The sequence below is a fragment of the Neovison vison genome, chromosome 6 (genome assembly GCF_020171115.1).
Source record: "Neovison vison isolate M4711 chromosome 6, ASM_NN_V1, whole genome shotgun sequence".
NCBI lineage: Eukaryota > Metazoa > Chordata > Mammalia > Carnivora > Mustelidae > Neogale > Neogale vison.
The window spans coordinates 175,420,425-175,445,720 of NC_058096.1; the positions used below are offsets into that span (position 1 = coordinate 175,420,425).

The following is a 25,296-nucleotide window of genomic DNA, read 5'->3' on the forward strand; positions in this document are numbered from 1 at the left end:
ATATATTTGTGCCTTCAAAATTAGCCTCTTTATCTTCACTAGAGCAATGTCTTTTAGTACATTTTTCTTCAGTAAATTTTTTCTTTCATGTTTTTGAAATACAATGTTTATTCAATTTGAGTATAATACTATTCCTAAAAAAATTATATCACAAACTGAAACATAGAATTCCATAATATCGGAATCTCTCATTTTTTGTATCGACTCCATAAGCATATAACAATGATTTCTACAAGATAACTGCTTACTACTTTGTAAAAGGGAATTTGAAGACATGCTTAGAATGACACCAAATATTTCTAATTCTGAGGTAATATTTTCATGAGTATATATCAAATCTGTCTTAATTTTTCTTCCCAATTTTTTTTTTAAATTCTTGTTATATAACCTCCTTAAGCATCCAAAATAAGCATTGATTTGGGTAATTTCAGGCTATGGTGTATTCTCTAAGCAGCACCTTGTTCCTTTAAATAAAGAGCCTTACATTATGGGAGAGTCTGTAAGAAATCCAATACAAGATACTTATCTTTTTGGCAGATGTATTATTAGTACTGTTGTTATTTTAAAACTTCTTCTGACATTCGGGCATTATGATATTTATGCATGCTAGACCACACTTCTGCCTAAAACAGCAGAGGCTAATATTTGACATGTCACTTCTAAAACAAACCCTCCTGCCATAGTCCTTGTTCACATTTCCAACTAAACCTAAACCTGAACCTTTGCAGGTCCACAGAAATAGAGAGCAAAGAAGAGGTATGCAAGGCACATCCGTCACCTGAAGCATTTTTCACAAACATCACTTCTCAGTCTAACTGCACACTGAATGACAAGACAGAATCACCTAACAGTCAGCTCAGCAGCACAGAAGCGATCTTTTCTGCAAAACATGAACCGGAATGCCAGGTGCATGTCCAAGCAGCTAATGTCAAGTTGGAGAAGCTCTGAGCTATGCTGGACGTGAATGAAAATGTTAGAGGACACAGTGAAACACAACTTCAGAGTCCATGAGGTTAACCAGGATCTGTGAGGGCCATGAACACGCACCCCTAGCAATGACTACACACATTAGGTTCAATGGATCTCTCTTCAAAGATGTTAATTCTAGCAAGTTTCCGATCCAGAAAGCAACTTTATCCTGACCAACTCAAAACTAAGTCATGACAACTCAAAGTTTGTCAACACAGTTTTTATCACATGCATTATTTTAATTATGCATATCACACATTGTTTTTATGCCTGATTCATACATTTGCATCATTAAGGCATGCTGACATTTCTATTGGATTTGAATAGCCTTTAATTACTTTAAACAAGTGAACAAAATCTGTTTTTCAGTGGTTTGGGTAAGTTCCACATATTTTTTCCAGCTACCTGTGTCCTTGTGAGAGGCTCAAAGGGGCCTTGGAAACCACTCCAGGGTTTTTTAGCTTACTAGCTTCCACCTACTGGGCAAACCTCTCTATTCTTTCTTGGGTACTCAGCAAAACAAGTAGTTGAACTAAACAAAATTGCATTCCATCTTCAATATGCCGAGAATAAAAAAAAAAAAATGCCTAGAATAATTACCTTGAAAGTTTACTCTATTTTCCAGCACTTTTCTTGAAAGTTTGCAACGCTAAAATTCTAGAGCATCAAAATATATCAAAACAATAATTAAGGACAGAACCAGGCAACTACTATTGTTTATAATTAGGTAGAGAGTATACTATTACTTCAGATTCTTAATTCTGTAAAAGGTCTAAATATAACTAACTATCCCACTATAATTCAGGTATATTGTTAGTTGAAAAATGGCAAACATTTGATTCTTTAAATAGAAAGAAAATGTGTTATACTTCAGATAAAGGGGAAGCTAAATAACATGATACATAATTCAGACATCCAAATTTTACAAAATAATAAATTATGTATCAGCAGCCAATATAACTTTGAGCCTGGGCTGTTCAAAATTAAATTGATTGGTGCAAGTTAGGCCTAGCAGATTCTGAAAATATCTGATGGGAAACAGATTTTACAGACTATTAGGATCTTTAGTTTCATCTTCACAAAGAATTTCACTCTGTGGACTTCTAAAGCAACTCAGCCCCTCAGCAAGCTGTTCAATCAGATACAGAATACGACCTGAAGATCTGACATGCTCATGATACCTTTGTCTTTCGAAGCAATAATAGAATAATTTTAATTTCTGGGTTCATTAAAAAATAGTCAGTTAAGAGATTCTATTAGCTGATCCCTAGCATATGACAAGTTAGAGGAATTAGTCTCAGGAAAAATGTAAAAACTCACTTTGCTTTTGGAGCTAATTTTAAAACTGTTGCCCTACATAGTTCTTTAATATCTATGGATCCTCATTGAGTTTTACTTCTTGAACAAAAAGAAAAAATCCAGAATAGCAATCGAAGTCTCCATATATATAACAACTGAAATAGACTTATTAAAGAGAAAAAGAACTCCAGACATGAATGCCCAACTTCCTACTCACAACTTCACTCGGACGCCTGATGGACACACTGAAAAGAATATATCGGAATGAAAGTGATCCTCATTCCAGCTGGTCGTCTCAGGATTTTTCTCAGCATGTGGTAACTGGATTCTACCAGTTTCTCAATCCAAAAACCACACAATTATCCATTCCTTACACATACCTCACATATAATTATCAGTCAAACCAATCCGCTCCAGCTTCAACATATGTCAGGAATGGGATGACTTCTTACTGCTTCCGAAATCATTCATGCCCCAGAGTGGTGGTTTTCAGATGTTGGCGAGCATCACTATTTGCTGGAAAGCCTGTCACAATGCAGGTTTAGTCTCTACCTACTTCTAAGGTCTTTAATTCAGAAAGTCTGGGGTGGGACCTAAGCAATGTTCATATTGCTCCAGAAAACACCCATGAAAATGATTGTCCTATACTAAGTCACCAATACTTCCTGACTAGACTTTTTCATAGACTCCTCTCTGGTTTCCCTTTTTTCAACCCTTATTTCCTTGAGGATTTCTTCCTATAAGTATCACAGATGATCTGCTTTAAATCTAAGTCAAATTACGTCACTCCTCTTCTTCTTCTTCTTTTTTTTTTTTTAAGAGTCTTTATTTATTTGACAGAGAGAGAGAGAGAGAGAGGTCACAAGTAGGCAGAGAGGCAGGCAGAGAGAGAGGGGGAAGCAGGCTCCCCGCTGAGCGGAGAGCCCGATGCGGGGCTGGATCCCAGGACCCTGAGATCATGACCTGAGCTGAAGGCAGAGGCTTAACCCACTGAGCCACCCAGGTGTCCCTGTCACTCCTCTTCTTAAAATCCACTCACAGCTCCCATCTTGGCAGAGAGGAATCTAGAGTGTCTATAATGCCCTCAGGTCATTAATATACCCTTCTCCCTCTCTAAAATTACTAACTCTTCTCTGGTTGTACTGGGGGATGCACCATGAACATCCGAATACCTTCCCACCTTAACGCTGTTCACGTTGCTGTGGGTTCTGCCTGCACTACTCACCTCCACCTTGCGGCATGATACATTCTTTCAGAATGTTCCAAAGACACCTTATCAGAACTACTGTTTATTTCCTCTTAGCATTCACAGAGAATATATATAAAGTTTAATAAATGTATTCACTTATTTTATATTTGTCTCCCACTATGAAACTATAAGTAATCAAAAGAGTGGAGATGTGGCCTATTTTGTTCACCACTGGATTCTCAGCACCTGAAATAGAACCTTACATACAGTGACTGCTTATACATTATTGGGTCGATAAGTGAAAAAAATGAATATAAGCCTAGAAAAGCAGTGACAAATTAACATAAGATCATATACTATGCTTTTGTATCAGGCACTATAGTAGACACTATATGACACCATTTATATCCTTACATGGATTCTGTGCTATAGCTGCTTTTATATATTGTAGTAAGATGACAAGAGAGATTTTTAGACATAATAATAAGGTGACAAGAAGGGGTTCAGAGAAGATACATAACTAGATTGTACAGGTATGAGTGGATGTCTAGGAATCCAACTCAAGTTTGTGTGAATCTGAGTTTCTTCTATGTTTTTGTCACTGAACTGGTTTAACCCACTTACTAAGTATTCTGAGTGCCAGTTTTATGCCAGTCTTTATCTAGGTAGAGGGTGAACTGGGATAATTAGATGAAGAAAAAGAACGAAGGGAGGAAGGAAAGATGGAAGGGAGGGCAAGCAGGAGGCAGTGACCGCAAAGAAGTCTCCATTTTATAGTCCAGTAGAGGGAAAATACAACATAATCACTATATATTTTAATGTCTAGTTATAAGAGGAGATGAAGCAAAATGGACTATTAGAATCCTAGGAAAGTTCAGTTTATAGCGAAGAGCTTCTTGCTATATTGAGGAATTTAGACTGGACTTGTTATATTTCAGTTGCCTAAGAAACAGCTAAGAGGCTGAGTAGGTGTTACTGCCCATCAGTGTGAAGATGAACATCTGACTGAGGGGTCCACATTTTAGACTTGTCATAGGAGAGTTAGTCAATCACTTCATTACTATGAATGCTATTTCCAAAGCAAAGTATACACAGCGAGTTCAGCAGGGGACCAAAAATCACCAAAGGAGACTGTGGTATTATAGGGCCCATGGAAAAGTGCTCTTTGAATAGTGCAATACTTAACAGTGTCAAAAATGCTGAATGACTTGATATGATTAGACTTCAAGGAAATGTCTTTTGATCCCAAGGGCACAAAAGTGGCTGGTGATCCCATTTTTTGGAGTTTGTGGAGAAGAACGTAGTTTGGAGAAGTTTGTAGAGTGGGAAGGGGAAGGGATAGGGGAAGAATAGAAACACCATAAAACAGGTTATAAAGGGATTGCTGAGGGATGTGCTGGGAAAGGGATGTCTTTCAGAAGCTTCACTGGAATGGGGAGAGAGAATTAGAATGGGTCTCCTAAGGAAACCCAAATTCCTTCAGGTTTCACACAAATGTCATTCATTAAATGAACACTAGCACAGAGTTTCCAATTGTAAGAACAGATGAATAAACATCTTTGAATACCTGTTCCCTATCAGGAATTATGTTAAGGTTCTCCCTTGCTTATGATCACCTGGGATTCTCACAACACCCCAAAATGCACAGTTATCAAAACCATTAAATAACTTAATTGTGCTTTTTTTTTGGTAAATTACTTTCCAGCATGTCTATTTCACATGCATTTCCAAACTCCTGCTCCATCAACTCCAAAATCATAGGCTGGTATAGCCCAATCCACCTCTCTACACCAGTTACACTTTTCTCCCGCCCCTCACAGCCCTTTCCTTGGTACTCATACTCAATTAGACTAAATGCCCGCTAGGTGTAATGTTTAATCACCCAACTCTGACTGGAAAACTCTCCCCAGTCACCTTGGATTAATTTTTTAAAGGAAAAAAAATGGGATTTGTTTCAGCCTCCCAGTCATTAGACAAGTCCCATTTTTTCTTCTAATAGTCATCGCTGCCTGCTTAAAAGGTTGAAATCAGATATTTCAATTTTAATGTTATTTATATAGTGCCATTCTTTCAGAGATTTATATAGTGCCATTCTTTCAGAGAGCATAGTGACCTTTATCATCTGTCCTCAACCATATCTGTGGAAGAACAGGCATTATTCTCATTTAAAGGCTGACAAAGCCACTGTGCAGGTGTAGGGACTGTTTGACTATGTTCTCTCCCACTCAGGCTTAGCAGTGAACTAACCACATAGAAGTCTTTATAGAATGTACACTCCTTAGAAAAAGAGGCATTCGAGCTATGATCTGGATCATTACTCTAACATAAACCACAAAGTTAAATTCATATGGAAAGCATAAGTGACTTAATTATGACTGCTATACCTCACATAGCAAAGTTAAAATAATGCAGTATTCATGTTTACTTAAATTCTCATTAACACTCTTTTGTTTAGTTTTAGTCTTTAAAGCAAAGTTTCTTAACCATAGTAATATATCTCTATTTATCTTTTTCACTTCAAAGATGACAGCCACCTCATTCTGATGACATCTATTAATCCTAATTACCACAACCAAGTAATGAGGGAAAAAATGCATCAGGATTCCAAGAGGACTAACAAAATGCCAGCAGGAGGTAAGCCTATCTTTCTCCCATTAACTGATTTCCCAGAAATGACTTACTGGGAGTACAGCCATGACTTACTGGCTAAACAGTGGCACTAATACGCTACAGCCCCTATCACTCCATGACTAAATCCCACTCATTATTCAAGGGCAATTTCATATAATACTTCCCTAAACCCCACTAGATTCTGAGCTCTCTGGAAATCTTAGCAGAAGTATGAATGAGTAAAAAAAAAAAAAAAAATTGAACACTGTTGGTGGGAATGCAAGCTGTTGCAACCACTCTGGAAAACAGCATGGAGGTTCCTCAAAATGTTGAAAATAGAACTGCCCTATGACCCAGCAATTGCACTACTGGGTATTTACCCTAAAGATACAAACGTAGTGATCCAAAGGGGCACGTGCACCCGAATGTTTATAGCAGCAATGTCCACAATAGCCAAACTATGGAAAGAACCTAGATGTCCATCAAGAGATGAATGGATCAAGAAGATGTGGTATATATACACAATGGAATACTATACAGTCATCAAAAGAAACGAAATCTTGCCATTTGCGACAACATGGATGGAACTAGAGCGTATCATGCTTAGCAAAATAAGTCAAGCGGAGAAAGACAACTATCATATGATCTCCCTGATATGAGGAAGTGGTGATGCAACATAGGGGCTTAAGTGGGTAGGAGAAGAATCCATGAAACAAGATGGGATAGGGAGGGAGACAAAGCGTAAGTGACTCTTAATCTCACAAAACAAACTGTGGGTTACTGGGGAGAGGGGGGTTGGGAGAAGGGGGGTAGGGTTATGGACATTGGGGAGGGTATGTGCTTTTGGGTAAATTGGAAGGGGTGGTGAACCATGAGAGACTATGGACTCTGAAAAACAATCTGAGGGGTTTGAAGTGGCGGGGGGGTGGGAGTTGGGGTACCAGGTGGTGGGTATTATAGAGGGCACAGTTTGCATGGAGCACTGGGTGTGGTGAAAAAATAATGAATACTGTTTTTCTGAAAATAAATAAATTGGAAAAAAAAATTGAGGGAGTGATTATATTAGTCTTAGCATTATGGTAAGTACTTCAAGAGTATCATCTCAATTAATCATACAACACACAGGTGCTAAAATCATCAGCATCACCTACCTCTGAGCTCCTCCAATAATAAGGTGCAAAAAAAGTGGTTTTTTTTGTACTTTTTTAAAAAGAGCTTGTTAAAGAGCAGAATCTGGATCTCCACCCCTGGGGCAAGGCCCGAGATTCTGCATTTTTGAATAGTTCCTAGGTGATACCTATTGGGATCTCACTGAGGAAACAAAGGCTCGGAGAGCTGATGGAACTGGTACATCAATCACTACACACCTGGCATTGATACTAGAATCTGTTACCTAGTGTGACTGCAAAGCCTGTACTCTTAATAAGGGTTCAGCGAGCCACAGGCTGCAGGCATCACTGTGACACAGCCAGGCTAAGTGGGTTCAGTGTTGCCTCAGGCTGTCTTCCTTCAAACTACTGAAGGCAAAGTTGGGCTGGTTGTGACCAAGACAATCAGCTCTGAGAACCTCAAGTATTTATTTTCAGGTTACTTTTTAGAGAAAGTACGCTGAGCTCTGCTCTTAGTCATTTTACTACATGTCATACACATTTTTTTTTTTAAAAATTCCCAGACATAGGTGCATAGAGAGAACTGAAATAAATGCTTAGAATCCATTCAGTGTGCAGTAACAGCTCCCGTCTATCTCTGTGCATCATTACTTTTATAACTGTCACAATAAATTATACTCTACTTTGTGATGTATTTACGTAATACCTGTATGATCCCACCTTTGAAGAGTGGTCTTTACAGTAGTACACTTGTCTAAGGAGTATTCCAGGTGACCCACAGGGATGCAAAAAGAAAACACTAGAATTTCTATTTGTAATTATTTTGTCTTATTCTACCTTTATTTGGGTGTATTTTAGAATTATTCCTAATGCGTATTACAAGGACCTTCCCAGTACACACTGAAAGAGTCAATGACCCATATTTGTATGCTCCCTGTGTCCAGCAGAGAGGCCTGCACATAGCATGTACATGGTAATTCTGTACAAAGTACTCATTCATTTAGTAAAGGATTTTTCTTTAATTTTAAAATCCTAGATGTGATTGTGTTCATATGGTTTCAGAATCTGAGATAGAGGGCCACAGCCAGAAAATAAAAACTCATTTTTTAAGCATGGAGGAGAAATTCAATCTTCCAGGCATATGGCAGAGAGGATTACTCAAATAGACTGGCATTCAGACCCAAAGATTCTATGAAAGACTCTATAATTCTATGAAAGATATATGGAAATTCAGGTCTTAAAAAGAAGAAAGTTTTGTAGGGAAGGAAGATTTAAGAGGAAACCAACCCTGTGGATTTGAAGGAGGGGAGAGAAAGGCCTGGGAGGCACAGAAATTATAGAGAAGAAAGACCTTAAAGGTGAACCTGGCAAAACAGCACAACAGGCTGAAATTTCTGAAAGACAGCAGCTAATGCTGCCTCCTTGCTGCTTAAAATCTTCCTGTTTGCCTCTAGTGGGGAAGTCTGGGCATTGAGCACCAGGAACGTACCCTGAACAGCTGTAACTCTCCAAGTGCCCAAGTCATCATTCTAAAGCACTAGTTCTCATTGGAAACGACAGAAGATGGATTTGAGTCCAACCAGATTCTAAATTCTTTACAAATTGTTTTTGACATAAATCCCTTACATGGCCCTTTTTCTTCTCATTTGCCCCCTCCCCTAGGATCAAATCACAAAACTAGACTGGCTAAAGGAGGCTCTGCTGAAGAAAGGAGGTTCTGCTTCAGGACCCTTCCCTTGACCAAAATGTTCACTGGAGTGAAATGCAATGAAAAAGCTGTTAAACAAGTCTTGGTTTTTATTCTAGTGCTAACATGCTTACCTGGCTGTGACTGAAAATCTACCACGTGCTAAACACACTGCTAGATGCTAGCTACTACATTCCTGCTTTTACATTCTGCAGCAGTCTTCCAAGGCAGAGACTAAACCCACTGAAAGAATAGAAATGAACAGACACCAGGATGGCCTCAAACTACATACAATGAAATACCCATTGGCTTTGTTCTGATTTTAAAATTTCCAATCTGTTGTTGATCATTACTTATAACATACACCAAAAATAAAGTCCTGGAAATATGAAATAAAGTGTAAGATGCAAGCTTGATTTATTATTATTGTTATTATTATTATATCCAATACACATAAAATTACTGTCAAATAGTTTTGAAGTATTGATTCTTAAATTTTGTATTTATATTGCCTCAGCACGGTAACAGATATAACTAGCAGAAATTCACTGACCACACCTGGAGTAGTGCTCTCTACTTCCCTAGGAAGAATGTTTCCATCCTTAGCTCCTCTGGGTAACTTCTCTGTATGTTGTGATTCAGGCAAAATGGATTTAAGTCCAGGTTGACATTCATAGGATTTACTGGATCTGCAGGTGAGCTCTACCACTCATTGACTGTATAACCTGAGTCAAGTGCTTCAACTACTCAGTTTCACCTTCCTTTGGCTACAAAATTGCAACAATGATAGAAGCAACTCCTTAAGTGCTACTTTGCCACCTGACAGAGTACAATGCATATAAAATGCTTAGAATACATTTTAGTCCATTGGAAACACTCAGATATGTGTTGTTGCTACTCTTAATAATAAACATAACTGCAGAAATACCTAAACATAACCACAGAATTACCTTGATCCCTGTCCTTCCTCTCTTGCCATATGCAAGGCCAGTGTCCCTGCTGTGTAGACTATCAACACTATCTGGCAATCTTTCTCTTTTAGTCCTGGCTATCTATATCCTTAAACATATCTGCGAGATTCTTTTCTAAAAACCCCATAATAAGAAAATGTCTATGGAATGTTTCATTTCAGTGACATTTCCTTTCCACCTCCCTCAGGGCAGGTGGTTCTTGTCTAAGGCATTACTTACCCATTTATTTTCTGTTGCTCCAGGCCTTTGTAAATAAGGGCAGGGAAAGTATCACCTCTTCACCTTCATCAGAAGAACCTAATACATCCTGAACTTAGAGCTCAATAAGTACTTACTGAAGTAGAGTCTCAATAACCAGTCTAACCTGGAAATTTTAGCATAAACTCTACAAACTTGACAAAACTCATCAACAGCAATAATTCTTTTTACATTCTTTTTACATTAGATGAACACAGCCTGTTTCTTTTTCTTTGATGAATTATTAGCTTATGCAACATTCATTTGGGAATCAAGGATTTTTTGAAATGTGACCTGAAAATCAACTATTAGAGGAAGATTACAATTGTTTTTACCTTCAAATAAAAAAAGAAGATAGCCTACTTGTCAGTAATACTAAGATACAAGCGCTGTCTTGAAACAAGGGGATTAATCAGACATTCTTTATGAATTCCTTCCAGCTCCAAGGATTTCATGGAGTACTGAGCCATTATTTTCAAACTGCATTGCCATTAGCTAATCAGCATCCATTCTGGCAAGGCATGAGGTGTGGTACAAAGAGGAATTATTCTGAGATATGAAACAAAGTATTCTAAGTGTTTCTTCATATCTTGGATCTACTTAACTATTTTATCACCATGTCAGTTTGAAAGGATTTACCACATTGGTTATGCATTTTGTATATTTGCCATTAAAATTGAAAATAGTAGTACTTGACCCTTTGTTATATGGAAATAAGTAACATATGATATGGAAAAAAAATGTAGTCCTTGGTATCATAGGAAAATACACCTCTCCTTCACTAGATAAACTACTATAAAGATTACTTAATAGAGGGACCATCAAGTTCCACTTTTGAACCTTTAAATCCTTACAGGTCTGCACAGAAGGGATATGACAGCAGGCACATTGAGGAACGTTCAATATCACAGTCTAAATTTAGTCAGACTTTAGCCAAGACGGTATGATTCAGGAAAATAGCAATCCTTGAAACATATTTTAAAACCCTTCAAGCATTAGTATCCTTTCACAGAGTTTCTAGAAACATGGGAAATTTTACAACTCAGTTAACTTGAGGTAACAACTTAAAAATATTTAAGGCTTCATGAGCTCACTGAACCCCACCTATAATAGATGACCTTTCCAGCTCCACTGTGAGAATTTGAAATAGCTAATGGGGAAGGGATTATACATCTATACCACACTCTCCTACAAGAGATGGTACAGATTATTCTCACACAGGAATCTCTCCTTGGTAGAAACTGAGCATCTTCCTGTCACATGGAGTTATCCAGGACTATCAGGGGGAACATATACAGAAACATAATGTGAATTCATCCATGAAAGGGGAAGACAGACTTCTTCTTTTCCTTGCAGTTGTCATAGTAACAGTGGGACTGAATTTAACATTTTACTCAAGCTTTTTTTTATTATTTTTTTTAAACAGTTCTTGGAGATTCAGATATAGTTAGTAAATATTAAATGTTATGACAAATCAGTGTTAATGTTATTGTAGTTTTAACATGACCAAATGGAATTCATTCCCCCATGATTCTAACACTAACTTGACAAATCAGCTGATTTTAGAGGAATTTCCTTTAGCCACTGATTGATACCAAAAATTATAAAATAATTGTCAAGAAAGTAAATGTTGTGTGACTTTGAATTAATATGTTATTTTACATACTGCAAAGGACCTAGCCTCACTAAAAGTTTTTTTTTTGTTGTTGTTTTTGTTTTTATTTGTTTGTTTGTTTGGTTTTTGGTCCTAGGGCTCCTTTTATGATATATCTATTTCTCCTCAGTGTGGGGAACAGTTTTTCATTTATTTCTTGGACAGTAATCAGTCTAATGCAAAGATAGTATGTTATTAGAACATTTCAATAATTGAGAAGAAAACAGAAAGAAAGTAAAGTAAAAAATATTTAGAAAGTAGAGGAAAGTATGTCCTCACCTCTGGAATGTCTGTATGTTCTTCCTTAATACTGAGGACAGAACCTGGAAATTTTGTGCAGATGAAACTAGTTGGGTGTCCAAGTCTTGGATGTTTCTTTGAAAGGGGTTCAAACTTATTCTAACAGTGACTTTAAAAACTACTACCTATGGGATGCCTGGGTGGCTCAGTCAGTTGAGCTTTTGTCTCAGGTCATGATCCCAGGTCCTGGGATTGAGTCCCACATCAGGCTCCTTGTTCAGCTGGGAGTCTGTTTCTCCCTCTGCCTCACTCTCTCTCTCTCTCTCTTTCTCTTTCCCTCTCCCCTTCTCTCTGACAAATAAATAAAATATTAAAAATTAAAAAAAAATTAACATGTCACCTATTTCATTTCTATCAACTCTTTCCAGGTTCTTTTTATGACTGAAATGTGGAAAAGCATCTAATGTGGGGAAGCATTGTAAAAGCAAAGGCCCATGCACAGGCAAATGGGTGTAGGTAAGAATCAAACAGAAAAAAGTCACCATCCCTTGCTAAGCTTCACTTCAGTGGGGCCTGTGAGTTTTGTGACCCTCACAACGGGAGGCTGAGTTTTTCAAATGAACACACAGTCACTATTTTCTGTCTTCCCAAAGGGTCTCAAATAGAAAGCCACTAGCACTCTTCAAATGGAAGTCTTGGTCAATTTTAAAAAGCAAATTAAATCCCAAAACCAGACAAGGATCCCATCAAAAAAGAGAGCTATAGACCAATATCCTTGATGAACACAGATGCGAAAATTCTCACCAAAATACTAGCCAATAGGATTCAACAGTACATTAAAAGGATTATTCACCATGACCAAGTGGGATTTATCCCAGGGCTGCAAGGTTGGTTCAACATCCGCAAATCAGTCAATGTGATACAACACATCAATAAAAGAAAGAACAAGAACCATGTGATACTCTCAATAGATGCTGAAAAAGCATTTGACAAAGTACAGCATCCCTTCCTGATCAAAACTCTTCAAAGTGTAGGGATAGAGGGCACATACCTCAATATCACCAAAGCCATCTATGAAAAACCCACTGCAAATATCATTCTCAATGGAGAAAAACTGAAAGCTTTTCCGCTAAGGTCAGGAACACGGCAGGGATGTCCATTATCACCACTGCTATTCAACACAGTACTAGAAGTCCTAGCCTCAGCAATCAGACAACAAAAGGAAATTAAAGGCATCCAAATCAGCAAAGAAGAAGTCAAACTATCACTCTTCGCAGATGATATGATACTATATGTGGAAAACCCAAAAGACTCCACTCCAAAACTGCTAGAACTTGTACAGGAATTCAGTAAAGTGTCAGGATATAAAATCAATGCACAGAAATCAGTTGCATTTCTCTACACCGCCAACAAGACAGAAGAAAGAGAAATTAAGGAGTCAATCCCATTTACAATTGCACCCAAAACCATAAGATACCTAGGAATAAACCTAACCAAAGAGGCTAAGAATCTATACTCAGAAAACTATAAAGTACTCATGAAAGAAATTGTGGAAGACACAAAGAAATGGAAAAATGTTCCATGCTCCTGGATTGGAAGAGTAAATATTGTGAAAATGTCTATGCTACCTAAAGCAATCTACACATTTAATGCAATTCCTATCAAAGTACCATGCATCTTTTTCAAAGAAATGGAACAAATAATCCTAAAATTTATATGGAACCAGAAAAGACCTCGAATAGCCAAAGGAATATTGAAAAAGAAAGCCAAAGTTGGTGGCATCACAATTCCGGACTTCAAGCTCTATTACAAAGCTGTCATCATCAAGACAGCATGGTATTGGCTCAAAAACAGACACATAGATCAATGGAACAGAATAGAGAGCCCAGAAATAGACCCTCAACTCTATGGTCAACTAATCTTCGACAAAGCAGGAAAGAATGTCCAATGGAAAAAAGACAGCCTCTTCAATAAACGGTGCTGGGAAAATTGGACAGCCACATGCAGAAAAATGAAATTGGACCATTTCCTTACACCACACACGAAAATAGACTCAAAATGGATGAAGGACCTCAATGTGAGAAAGGAATCCATCAAAATCCTTGAGGAGAACACAGGCAGCAACCTCTTCGACCTCAGCCGCAGCAACATCTTCCTAGGAACATCGCCAAAGGCAAGGGAAGCAAGGGCAAAAATGAATTACTGGGATTTTATCAAGATCAAAAGCTTTTGCACGCAAAGGAAACAGTTAACAAAATCTAAAGACAACTGACAGAATGGGAGAAGATATTTGCAAACAACATATCAGATAAAGGACTAGTGTCCAAAATCTATAAAGAACTTAACAAACTCAACTTCCAAAGAACAAATAATCCAATCAAGAAATGGGCAGAGGACATGAATAGACATTTCTGCAAAGACGACATCCAGATGGCCAACAGACACATGAAAAAGTGCTCCATATCACTCGGCATCAGGGAAATACAAATCAAAACCACAATGAGATATCACCTCACACCAGTCAGAATGGCTAAAATCAACAAGTCAGGAAATGACAGATGCTGGCAAGGATGCGGAGAAAGGGGAACTCTCCTACACTGTTGGTGGGAATGCAAGCTGGTGCAACCACTCTGGAAAACAGCATGGAGGTTCCTCAAAATGTTGAAAATAGAACTGCCCTATGACCCAGCAATTGCACTACTGGGTATTTACCCTAAAGATACAAACGTAGTGATCCAAAGGGGCACGTGCACCCGAATGTTTATAGCAGCAATGTCCACAATAGCCAAACTATGGAAAGAACCTAGATGTCCATCAAGAGATGAATGGATCAAGAAGATGTGGTATATATACACAATGGAATACTATGCAGCCATCAAAAGAAATGAAATCTTGCCATTTGCGACAACATGGATGGAACTAGAGCGTATCATGCTTAGCGAAATAAGTCAAGTGGAGAAAGACAACTATCATATGATCTCCCTGATATGAGGAAGTGGTGATGCAACATGGAGGCTTAAGTGGGTAGGAGAAGAATCAATGAAACAAGATGGGATTGGGAGGGAGACAAACCATAAGTGACTCTTAATCTCACAAAACAAACTGAGGGTTGCTGGGGGGAGGGGGGTTGGGAGAAGGGGGGTGGGGTTATGGACATTGGGGAGGGTATGTGCTTTGGTGAGTGCTGTGAAGTGTGACCTGTACCCCTGGGGATAAAAATATGTTTATAAAAAATAAAAAATTAAAAAAAAAAGCAAATTAAAGAAAAATAAAAGATCATTTCGGTGACGTTAAACCAGTTGACCATTCATGAACCAGTTGTTATAGTAGGACTCTTTGAATATACATATATAAATCAGTAGGCTTCTGTCTACTGGATATACATAATTTCTATTAGCCCTGCCTGTATTTCTTAGTTCTTCCACTTAATCAATCATTTCAACTTACATTCTCATAATACAAAAAAGAATTTATGAGCAACTGATTGTATCTAGATGGTCAGAATCTCTCAAGATACAAATTACTGTGATAAAAGAGAATGGACAGCGAGAGAAACCAGCTTGATGTCCATTATAATCTCACAGTGACTGGTTTGTTGCTTTGTTTTGTTTTCTTTCTTTTTTTGTTTTGTTATATGGCAATTTTCACCAAACCAAAGGAATAATCCTACCTGAAAAAGAGTTTAAGTCCTTATACTGGAAGAGTATTTACAAATGGCTATGTTTTTCTGTACTGTTAACTATTAAAATAAATGTTTTAGCAGAACATGATTTCTATGTTGAACATTAATTTAGAATTAAGGTAAACCTTCATTCCATAATGGAAAAAGTTTTCAGCATTTGGAGTGTGGATCTGGATCCTACATGGTCAACAGCAGGTAACTTTCATTTTCCTCAGCTACCTGGGAGATTGCAAACATAATATAGTTTAGAAACTGTTGTTCAGACAATTAGCCATTTCATAAAACACTTATTGACCAGTTAGTCCTTCTCAGGTCTTGGGTTACACTTTGAGGATATAAATATTTTTTGAAGTATGAGGAACTATCCTCTTCTTCCTTCTTCTATATATTCCGCCCCCCCCAAAAAAAACCCAAACAAACAAACAAATAAAAACTTAGCTCATCTTCCCAAAGGAAAGTACTATGGTTAAGACACATTTTTTTACTCTCAGTATTACTTTTTCCTCCTTCTCTGTGGAAAAGTAAATTTTTAAATTGCGGTAAAGTACAAAGCAACTGGGATATACTGGGCTTTCTCACCTGCAGGGGAAAACGTGGATCTTAAAAACCAGATAGAGAGTCTACTATGCCATCTTCTTGGATCTATAAAAGTATTTTGTTTGAAAACTCCTCCCCATATACAAGTTACTGACCAGTTGTTAATCATATTATCTAGACACCAACACTGACAAGGTTGTACAACCAGAACACCACATTTCCTTGGCTACCCTGTGTGGACATATGGTCCATGAAGAGCCAATGAGAACTTCCCCTAAAAATTACATCTGGCCACAGGAAGAAACCCTATCGACTTACTCATGGGGCTAAATTGGGCATGTTGGATACCCTCCATTTTCCCTTGTGTACTAAATTCCCATCTTGCTCTGTACCCTCGGAAGTTGACCTCTATGGGATGCATCACCTAGATTCTCTTACATTCAGTTAGATTTGGCTCATGAGAGACATTTGAAGTCTAAGAGAGAAAGAAAGAAGTTTTGATATACTTTTGTATATCAAAGTTTTGATTGCTTCAGTTCTCTCCCTCTGGGTTGCAGTTTGGCAGTAGCTGTGTTTTTCTACTACCACAGTTCCTGTTGAGGGGCCCTCTCTTACAACTACCATAATCACTGGTTCTGATAACTCATTCTTCTGTTTCTCTCTTCGGCCTAGGAGTGCAAACATTCTCACCAACCCTTGTAGCTGTCTCTAGACCTGCCTGAAACTTGCAAATATCTTCCATATTAATTCGCTTTGATCATCCTTTTGACTATGCTATTTTTCTCTTGCTAACACTGATATATATATATATAGACACCATATTGACACCATGAACGAGCCTTAGTCCAAATAAACCCCCTTAATCTGCCTTAGAGAGAAAGCCTGCATTCAAACTAAAGTCCAGCTTAGTTTGAATTGAGAGAAGTCCAGCTAAGAGATAAAGAAAAAGAGATGAATACTTAAAATCCTATTTGGTTTTTGTTTTGTTTTGTTCTATTTCAAGCCATGGCTACAGATGTGCTTGAAGCCAACAAAATCCTTGAGCAATCCAGTTACATGAATTAATACATTTCCATATTCTTAGAGGTAGTTTTGACTGCGTCCTTGACACTTGTAACTGAAAAGAGAGGTGTATTTTCTGTAGTGGAATATATGCAGTACTGAGAACTTCACATTATGCAACATCAATAAAAATAATATGGTTTGTAAAGAAAAGTAGGTTTGAGAGAGTGTGGGTTAAGCCGCTGCCTTCGGCTCAGGTCATGATCTCAGGGTCCTGGGATAGAGTCCCGCATCGGGCTCTCTGCTCAGCAGGGAGCCTGCTTCACTCTCTCTCTCTGCCTGCCTCTCCGTCTACTTGTGATTTCTCTCTGTCAAATAAATAAATAAAATCTTTAAAAAAAAAAAAACCTCCACAACCACAGCTCTGTATCTCACTCTCTAGCTCAAACAACCCTAATAAAAATACACTTTATCATTTTTTTAAAGACATACTACATTTCTAGTAAAATTAGCTACAGTAAGCACTGTTGCATACAACACATAATAGAGAGCATGGTCAAAAATAGTTCCTGCAGAAATAGTGAAATGCAAGGATGTCTTGGCAACCAGCTGTATTAATATAGTTTGTGTTTAACTACTGTTACTTGATGGCAGAAATCCTTAATGGGCTGAGAGAAAAAAAAAGTGCATAAATCAGTGTGACTTGCATATTATGCTGACATCATTATCCTATTTACAAATAACAAATGGGTTAATTCAAACCATAGAAACATGCACTGTCCCAGGATAGACAGTAGGCCTGTAAACTATATATTTTTTTCTTTTGCTCAGTTGTTTGACTGATTTAGAAAGATGTACATGTTGCATTTATTTTATCAGTAATTACCTCTAAGTTTTCTAAGAACACATCTGAATGTTTTCCATTTCCATGCAGTCTCCCAGTCTCAGATGATTTGTCATAAAGACTTCTACTTTCTGCAACCAGATTTAGTATCATTATGTATTATGAATTAAAGCATATCTAAAATGTTCTATTTTTTTAAATACCACATCATAGGGTGGCAGCTGTTCTGAATAGGCTGGATGTGGGTTATTTCCTCAGTATTTATATGATCAATATTACATTGCAGTTTGACAGAGCAGGTATTTCAGGCAATAAAATATCGGAAGTTGAGATACTACATCACAAAACTGGTTGTTCACAAAATTTATTTCCTTTCCTTCTAGACACACAACTAAATGATGCCCCAAGTTTATTTTCCTTATCATTAAATTCCAACCAATGGACTTCAGGCATGAGTAATATATTATCTTTCCAAATTTAGCCATGGAGCTCCTTTCAGGTCTCCCATTTTTCTCTTCACCTTGTCAAGAGGAAGCCAGTCATCAAGACTTGCCAATCATCAGAGCATTCTTGGGAGTCATGCACTAAAATGGGACCCCCTCTACCAGCTTAAGCCCCTGAATGACTAGGTGTGTCAGAGGCTTCCACCTAACACAGACACCACTCTACATGGAAAAGAAACAAACTTCCATTGTGTTAAGTCACGAGCCTTCCAGATTTATCTAGGATATCAGCTTGTGTGATTTTAACTAACATGTAGAGCTTCTGTTGGTCATCTACGTTATTATTCAAAAACTGTAGACCCAGATAGATGGGGGAAAGAGGTTTTTGTTTTTGTTTTTATAATTTTTCAGCACTAAAGTATATAAGGAACAATTTGGGAGGTGGGGGAGTGTTCCAGTAGGAAGTTTTTCACCTATATACCAACCAGTTTCTCTTTTCAGTTGATAATGATTTTTTTAAAGATTTTTATTTATTTATTTGACAGACAGAGAACACAAGTAGGCAGAGAGGCAAACATAGAGAGAGGAAGGGAAGCAGCTCCCTGCTGAGGAGAGAGCCCAATGCAGGGGTTGATCCCAGGACACTGGGACCATGACCCGAGCTGTAGGCAGAGGCCTTAACCCACTGACAACCCAGGCACCCCTCAGTTGATAATGTTTTAAGACATTTTTGGATTCAAGGATTAAAGACCAATCAAAATTATCTCACAAAGAAAGTAATTATTTTAAGGTATAGAGTCTTACTGAATTCATGAAGAATGAAATTTCTGCAAAGAAGTTAATGTATGTCAAGACCTGAGGAACCTACTGCCTCTAGGTATAGCTAGTACTGTGTTTCTCCTCTTTCTGCATGTTCATCTCATCCTTTAACAACTAGCTATTAGACTCATGTTCTAATACTTACTCATTAAACTCATGGTCCAACATGGCCACCAACCCAGCATTTGCCAACATAGCTCAATAGTCTCTGAGTTCTTTTATTTATTTATTCGACAGACAGAGATCACAAGTAGGCAGAGAGGCAGGCAGAGACAGAGGAGGAAGCAGGCTCCCTGCTGAGCAGAGATCCCAATGCAGGACTCGATCCCAGGACCCTGGGATCATGACCTGAGCCGAAGGCAGATGCTTTAACCCACTGAGCCACCCAGGTGCCCCTAGTCTCTGAGTTCTTGACAGAATTCTTGACAGAAGGCAAGTGAATGGATATGAATGGAGCTGATGAATTAAAATAATTACTCATTCAGTGAATCTTGCTTAATGAACCTTAATTAGGTCTTAACTGTCCTTAGTTTAGTCATGTGTTATTCTCTAGACTAATTAGTCATGGCCAAAGGACTGGGATACAAGATCAATACTCCTGCATCAGAGAGTAGGTTTAAGACAGACAACAGTGAACATGTTTGGAACAAAATGGCATCCAGATGAAGTAACTGCCTGTCTTACTTTGAGGGAAGGCAGGAATCAAATGGTTCCAAGTACTCTCTCCTCAGTGTGACTTTCTGGTGTTTATCATGGCTCTCCAAAACATCAGCAGGAAACAGATGATTTCTCAGACAATAGTTATATCTTTTAATTATGACTATTAGTATAGTTCTTCCAGTGATATTTCCAACCATGAATTATCTCTCTTATAGAACTATTTCTCTTTAGAACTATCTAGGAAGAGGCACAGACAAAATAAATATTTTTCGAAATTCAATCTCTTACGTACCATATTTGACAGAAATTACTCAGATTTTTTTAGTTTATTGATGACAACCATCTACGATTGATACAGATTGTCTCAATTCTTGTAAATCTATAATTTAATTGAATTTAGATGTGAAAAGATGAGATTAGACAAATATACTAAAAGTCAACTTTTACTTGAAATTTTCTATTATTCATTATCAATACCAAATGATGGGCTGACCCATTATCTAGGGCACATTTTTTCAAATGGTAAACACCTTGGATTGACTGGCCAATTAAAGATACTGAATTATAGAAACCCTATTTTATAGTTCTTTGTATTGTTTCTAAAGTTTAGCTTAACGTTGTACATATAATAGGTACTCTGTTTCCTTTTTAAAAAAAAAATATTTGTTTTGATAGAGAGAAAGAGAGAGAGTGTGTGTGTGTGTGTAAGTGGGAGGGGCAGAGGGAGAAGGAGAGAGAATCTCAAGTCAACTCTACACTGAGCAGCCTAATACAGAGCTTGATTTCATGACACTAAGATCATGACGAGCCAAAACCAAGTGCTTAACAGACAGTGCCAACCAGGTGCTCCATAGGTCCTCTATTTTTTAATTTATTTTGACTCTCTCTTTTCAGAATGAAATTCTCTCTCTCTCTCTCTCTTTTTTTTTTTTTTGGCTCTTCATTTCTTCCTTAATTTGTGGATGGGTGCTCTCAAATTTAATCCACAGCCCTACTGTCTGCCTAAAATTCTACATCATCACTTTCATGTCCACCGAACATAAACTCTTCAGTATAATGTCCCCATCCATTAACCAACCCATCTCCTGATTCCCATTCATTTCTCCCTCATCTCCTAAGATCCCTGTACTCTGAACAACTCAAGATGCTTGATTCTCACTATGTTCATATCTCTAAGAGTTCCCACATCACTCACCTTCCTGCAAGACCCTTTAGCTGGGTAGATAATAATAATGGAAAATCTGCTATTTTGTATTTAAAAAGACTGAATTTAAATCCCAGCTCTTACATTTACTCTTACTTTGACAAGAAAGTTATTTAATTCCCTTGTGCTTCAGCTGCCTTGCTTAAAAATTCAATGATAAAAAACTATTTTGCTGGGTTGACTTTTTGGGAGGGGGTATTAAATGAGAACATACATATAAAACACTCAATCATGTTAGTTCCTGATCCTCTCTTTCTGTGTCAAGTCTGGCTTATCCCATCTAGCACACAGATCAAATGTCACTATTTCTCATTAAATCTATGCTTAATCATTTTCTTGACTGAGTATCTAATTCATGTGCATGCCTGGCTGTTTCAGTAAAGAACGGTTGAAATATAAAACTTTTCTTCTTCTTTTTATCACAGTTCCCAAGTCTCAGCTGGGAGGTTTTACAGTATGGTGGCTAACAATGGTCAGCTCCAAGTCTGAATTCCAGCTTACTCTCTGTGGAAACTTAGATAAGTTAGCTAACATCTCTTTTTTATTTATCAGCAAATGAGGTTATGTTAGTAACCTACCTCATCCATTTTATATGAAGATTAAATGAGTTAATATATGTTATAAAATTGAACAGTATATAATATATAGTGAAGCCTCAAAAATGCTGGCTACTATTATTTTTACTATACTAATATTATATTACCATGTTTCATAACCAACAGTCACTCTGCAAGTACCTAAAAACAATTCAACCAATATGAAAGTGACGCATCCACATTATATGGAATTTTCATGCACAGCCTTACATGATTTATCTTACCCCAAATCCTAACATGAGGGATGTGCTTTTCAGCACATATAAATCTTAGTATTTTTATGAAAGCGTGTCACGAAATGCCTGTACTAACACGACAGTGAATTCTAAATAAAGCTTAAAGGGCATTATATTACATTCACAGAAACAGCTTGGGAGAAGGCTTATGGATTCAATGGCAATGTGTTCTATAAATCAGTCACCCAGTATGACAGTAGACATTGGAAAGGGGATGATACATCTCATGTGAGATGGGAAAATTGCTTGAGAGATAAACAATGAGCCTTAAAACATAAACATATGCTTCAAAGACACTGTCTTTATCTCTCCTCATGACATTTTTTTTTCTTTCCTACTTTTACAATAAAAATAAGACTATTTCTTCCTTTATAGACACAGGGAAACATCTAGGCAGTAAAAGAAATAAGCATATTATTTTTATTTGACATGATTAATCCAGAAAGCCATTTGAGTCACTGTAATGTTAGTGGCTATAGCAAATAAATACCAAAACTGGAGTGGCTTAACATAACAAAGGTTTATTTATCATTCTTCTAATGGCTTATTAAGGATGTTCCTGATTCATAGGCAGCTTTTTTTCTGAAAGTGATTCCTTCCATTCTGCACACTGGTGACTCCTACAGCCAGAGATTTCTTTTGCCTCAGTCAATGAAGAGAGGGAAGGTAGAAAGACACACTGGTGTCTCACCATCTTGTCCCTACAATGATATATCCTTTCTGCTCTTACACAGTTAGCAAAAACTAGTCATAGAGTCACATCCAAAGGCAACTCTCCTGTCATGGTGGTGGTGATGGTAGCTATAAAGTTAGTACCCTCCTAGACAGCTATTTCCATTGACTTTCTACCAAACCACAACAAAGACAGTCTAGATCTTGGTAAACACTAGTCTCTCTGTTACAATTGCTCTTGAAATTATGAACGTAAAGACCTTGCCAATCATCTTAAGGCATTTATGCTAAAAGACAGAAATAAAGGCCAACTGGAAGGAAACCCCTAAAAAACTTTGATCCACCTTGTTAAAGGTTCACTTTCTTCCTTTTGGTTCCTCAATCAATTACAAGATACAGGGAGGGAATTGAGACTGAATTTCTCTGAGCATATATACTTTCTATCTCCTCTAAGAATGGAAAATAAACTATTATGGGAAGATTTAAGTTTCCTTTCAAGAAATCTAGCAATCTCCTGGGGGAAAATTTAGGACTAGTAATGATCAACAGAGCTAATATAGACATATCTCTTAGTCTTTAGAGATATTCCTTCTCTTATCTTATAAAAAATAAAGATTAAATAGAAACTTTTCTCAAGACCTTTTTAGTTGTAAAAATCTGTGAATTAAACAATGGCAGGGAATGAAGAAGAAAGAGAAAAAGTGTAAAAAGATGAAATATATCTGAGGGGTTTGAAGTGGCGGGGGGGTGGGAGGTTGGGGTACCAGGTGGTGGGTATTATAGAGGGCACGGCTTGCATGGAGCACTGGGTGTGGTGAAAAAATAATGAATAATGTTTTTCTGAAAATAAATAAATTGAAAAAAAAAGAAAGAAAAAAAAAGAGGAAATATATATTAGCTCTTTAGATCCTGTTCACAGGTATGAAAACTTTTGCTTTTGAACATTAAAAAAATAAAACTCAGTCTCTCAGTCCCATGTGAATTCACTTTGTTCTATTTAAAATAGATATCGTAAAAACACTAATAATTAAAGATAAAAATCTAACCAAATAAATGATAATTGAAATTTCAGTGCAACTGGCGCTTAGAATCATAAACACACAAAAAACAACAAAAAAGTCAGTAAAACAAAATTGAGCCAACTCTTTCCAAACCTGTATTTTAATAGTAATCAATGTGATAATCCAAACTAACCAATTAACATGGAACAGAGGCTTTAATATGATGTTTGTGTTGAACATTTTTCAATTGTAAAATGCGTAAACATAAATATGCAAGTAGAAAATTATTTAGTTCCTACTTTCTAGAATTAGTTTATGGACTCTCATAGAGCTAGTTACCTAGAACTATGGGTAGCCTAAAGAAAGAAAATGTGATATGATCAATCATCTCACAAAGGCCAAAAATCTCAACTTCTGAATTTCAATAAAAAGGTATCTGAACTTACAAAATGCAGAATGTTTCACTTGTTTATTTTCATAGAAGTTAAAGACAGAGTGATTCACACACAATTCAGACAAGACTATCACAATATCCCCAGGAGATTTAATTAGGTCACAGAGGGGGCACTGACCAAACACTAATGGACTGTCTAAGAACTAAAAGTCACATATTATATAAAACATATCCTATCTAGATACTTGATGAATCCATGGCCTTATTATGTATCATTCATTTGCCTATGCAAGTCAATTGACTAACAGGATATTAAGCAATAAAGTACGCAATAGAGATAGAAGTGACCTAACTCATGACTTAGTGAACCATAAACTACATACTACACACTAGTCATTCTAAAATCTTGTTGGGGCTCAATTTCTCCATCTGGAAAATTCAATTTGGAAAAGATTTTAGAGATCAGCTCACCTAATCAAACATCCTAGTATTATAAAGCAGGTATGCTGTGGATTTTACATTCTTTAGAAACATATTTTTTTTTTCTTCAAAATGCAATGACTTACCACAACTCAATTATGAGTTGTGGTACAAAGAAAATGTTTGATTTACTAGAAAGGAAGCTCTTGGGTATTTTTATCTGTAAGTTGGGTCAGAATTAATTGTTTAGGGAAAAGGTTATTAAATATATTTTTAAAATAGTGAAGTAACACCTAAAGAGAAAAACTTAAATGACCCATATTTCTATACCTAGTGATAACCACTGCATTACTTTTGTACTATACCAATTTAAAATAAGTTAGCTGAAATGAAGGATCATTTATAAACAAATGGTATGTATAAATACAGGGGTAAACAGATTGCAGAGGTAATACTCACAAACTATTCTTGAGTGTGAACCTTCCCAATATTCCCTTAAGTGACTGAGAAACCTTTATTTGCATAGAAACAACCCATATTTTAATTGAAAATCATTCCAATCTACCAATTCAAAGAAGTTTCCTAGGGATCTACCACTGACAACACTTATTTTGTCAGCATAGCTTTTCACATCAAATAGTTTTAAAATGAACTTAATTGAATTTCTTTTAATATTTTCATTAATTCATACCACATTTATATAGACTCTTCCTACAAATTCCAAATTAGTAAGTTTAATTGTACTGCAGAATGACTTAGAAAATTTAATCAGTTAAGAAAAACAAAATCCCATTTTTAAAACCTTGTAACAAATACAGACA

General features: G+C 37.0%; 1 protein-coding gene across 5 annotated transcripts in view; it reads right to left on the reverse strand.

The window, feature by feature from the left end:
• The window catches only part of GRM7 (glutamate metabotropic receptor 7), a 902,298-nt gene that overhangs the window by 694,814 nt on the left and 182,188 nt on the right, over positions 1-25,296 (reverse strand). The window lies entirely within an intron of this gene.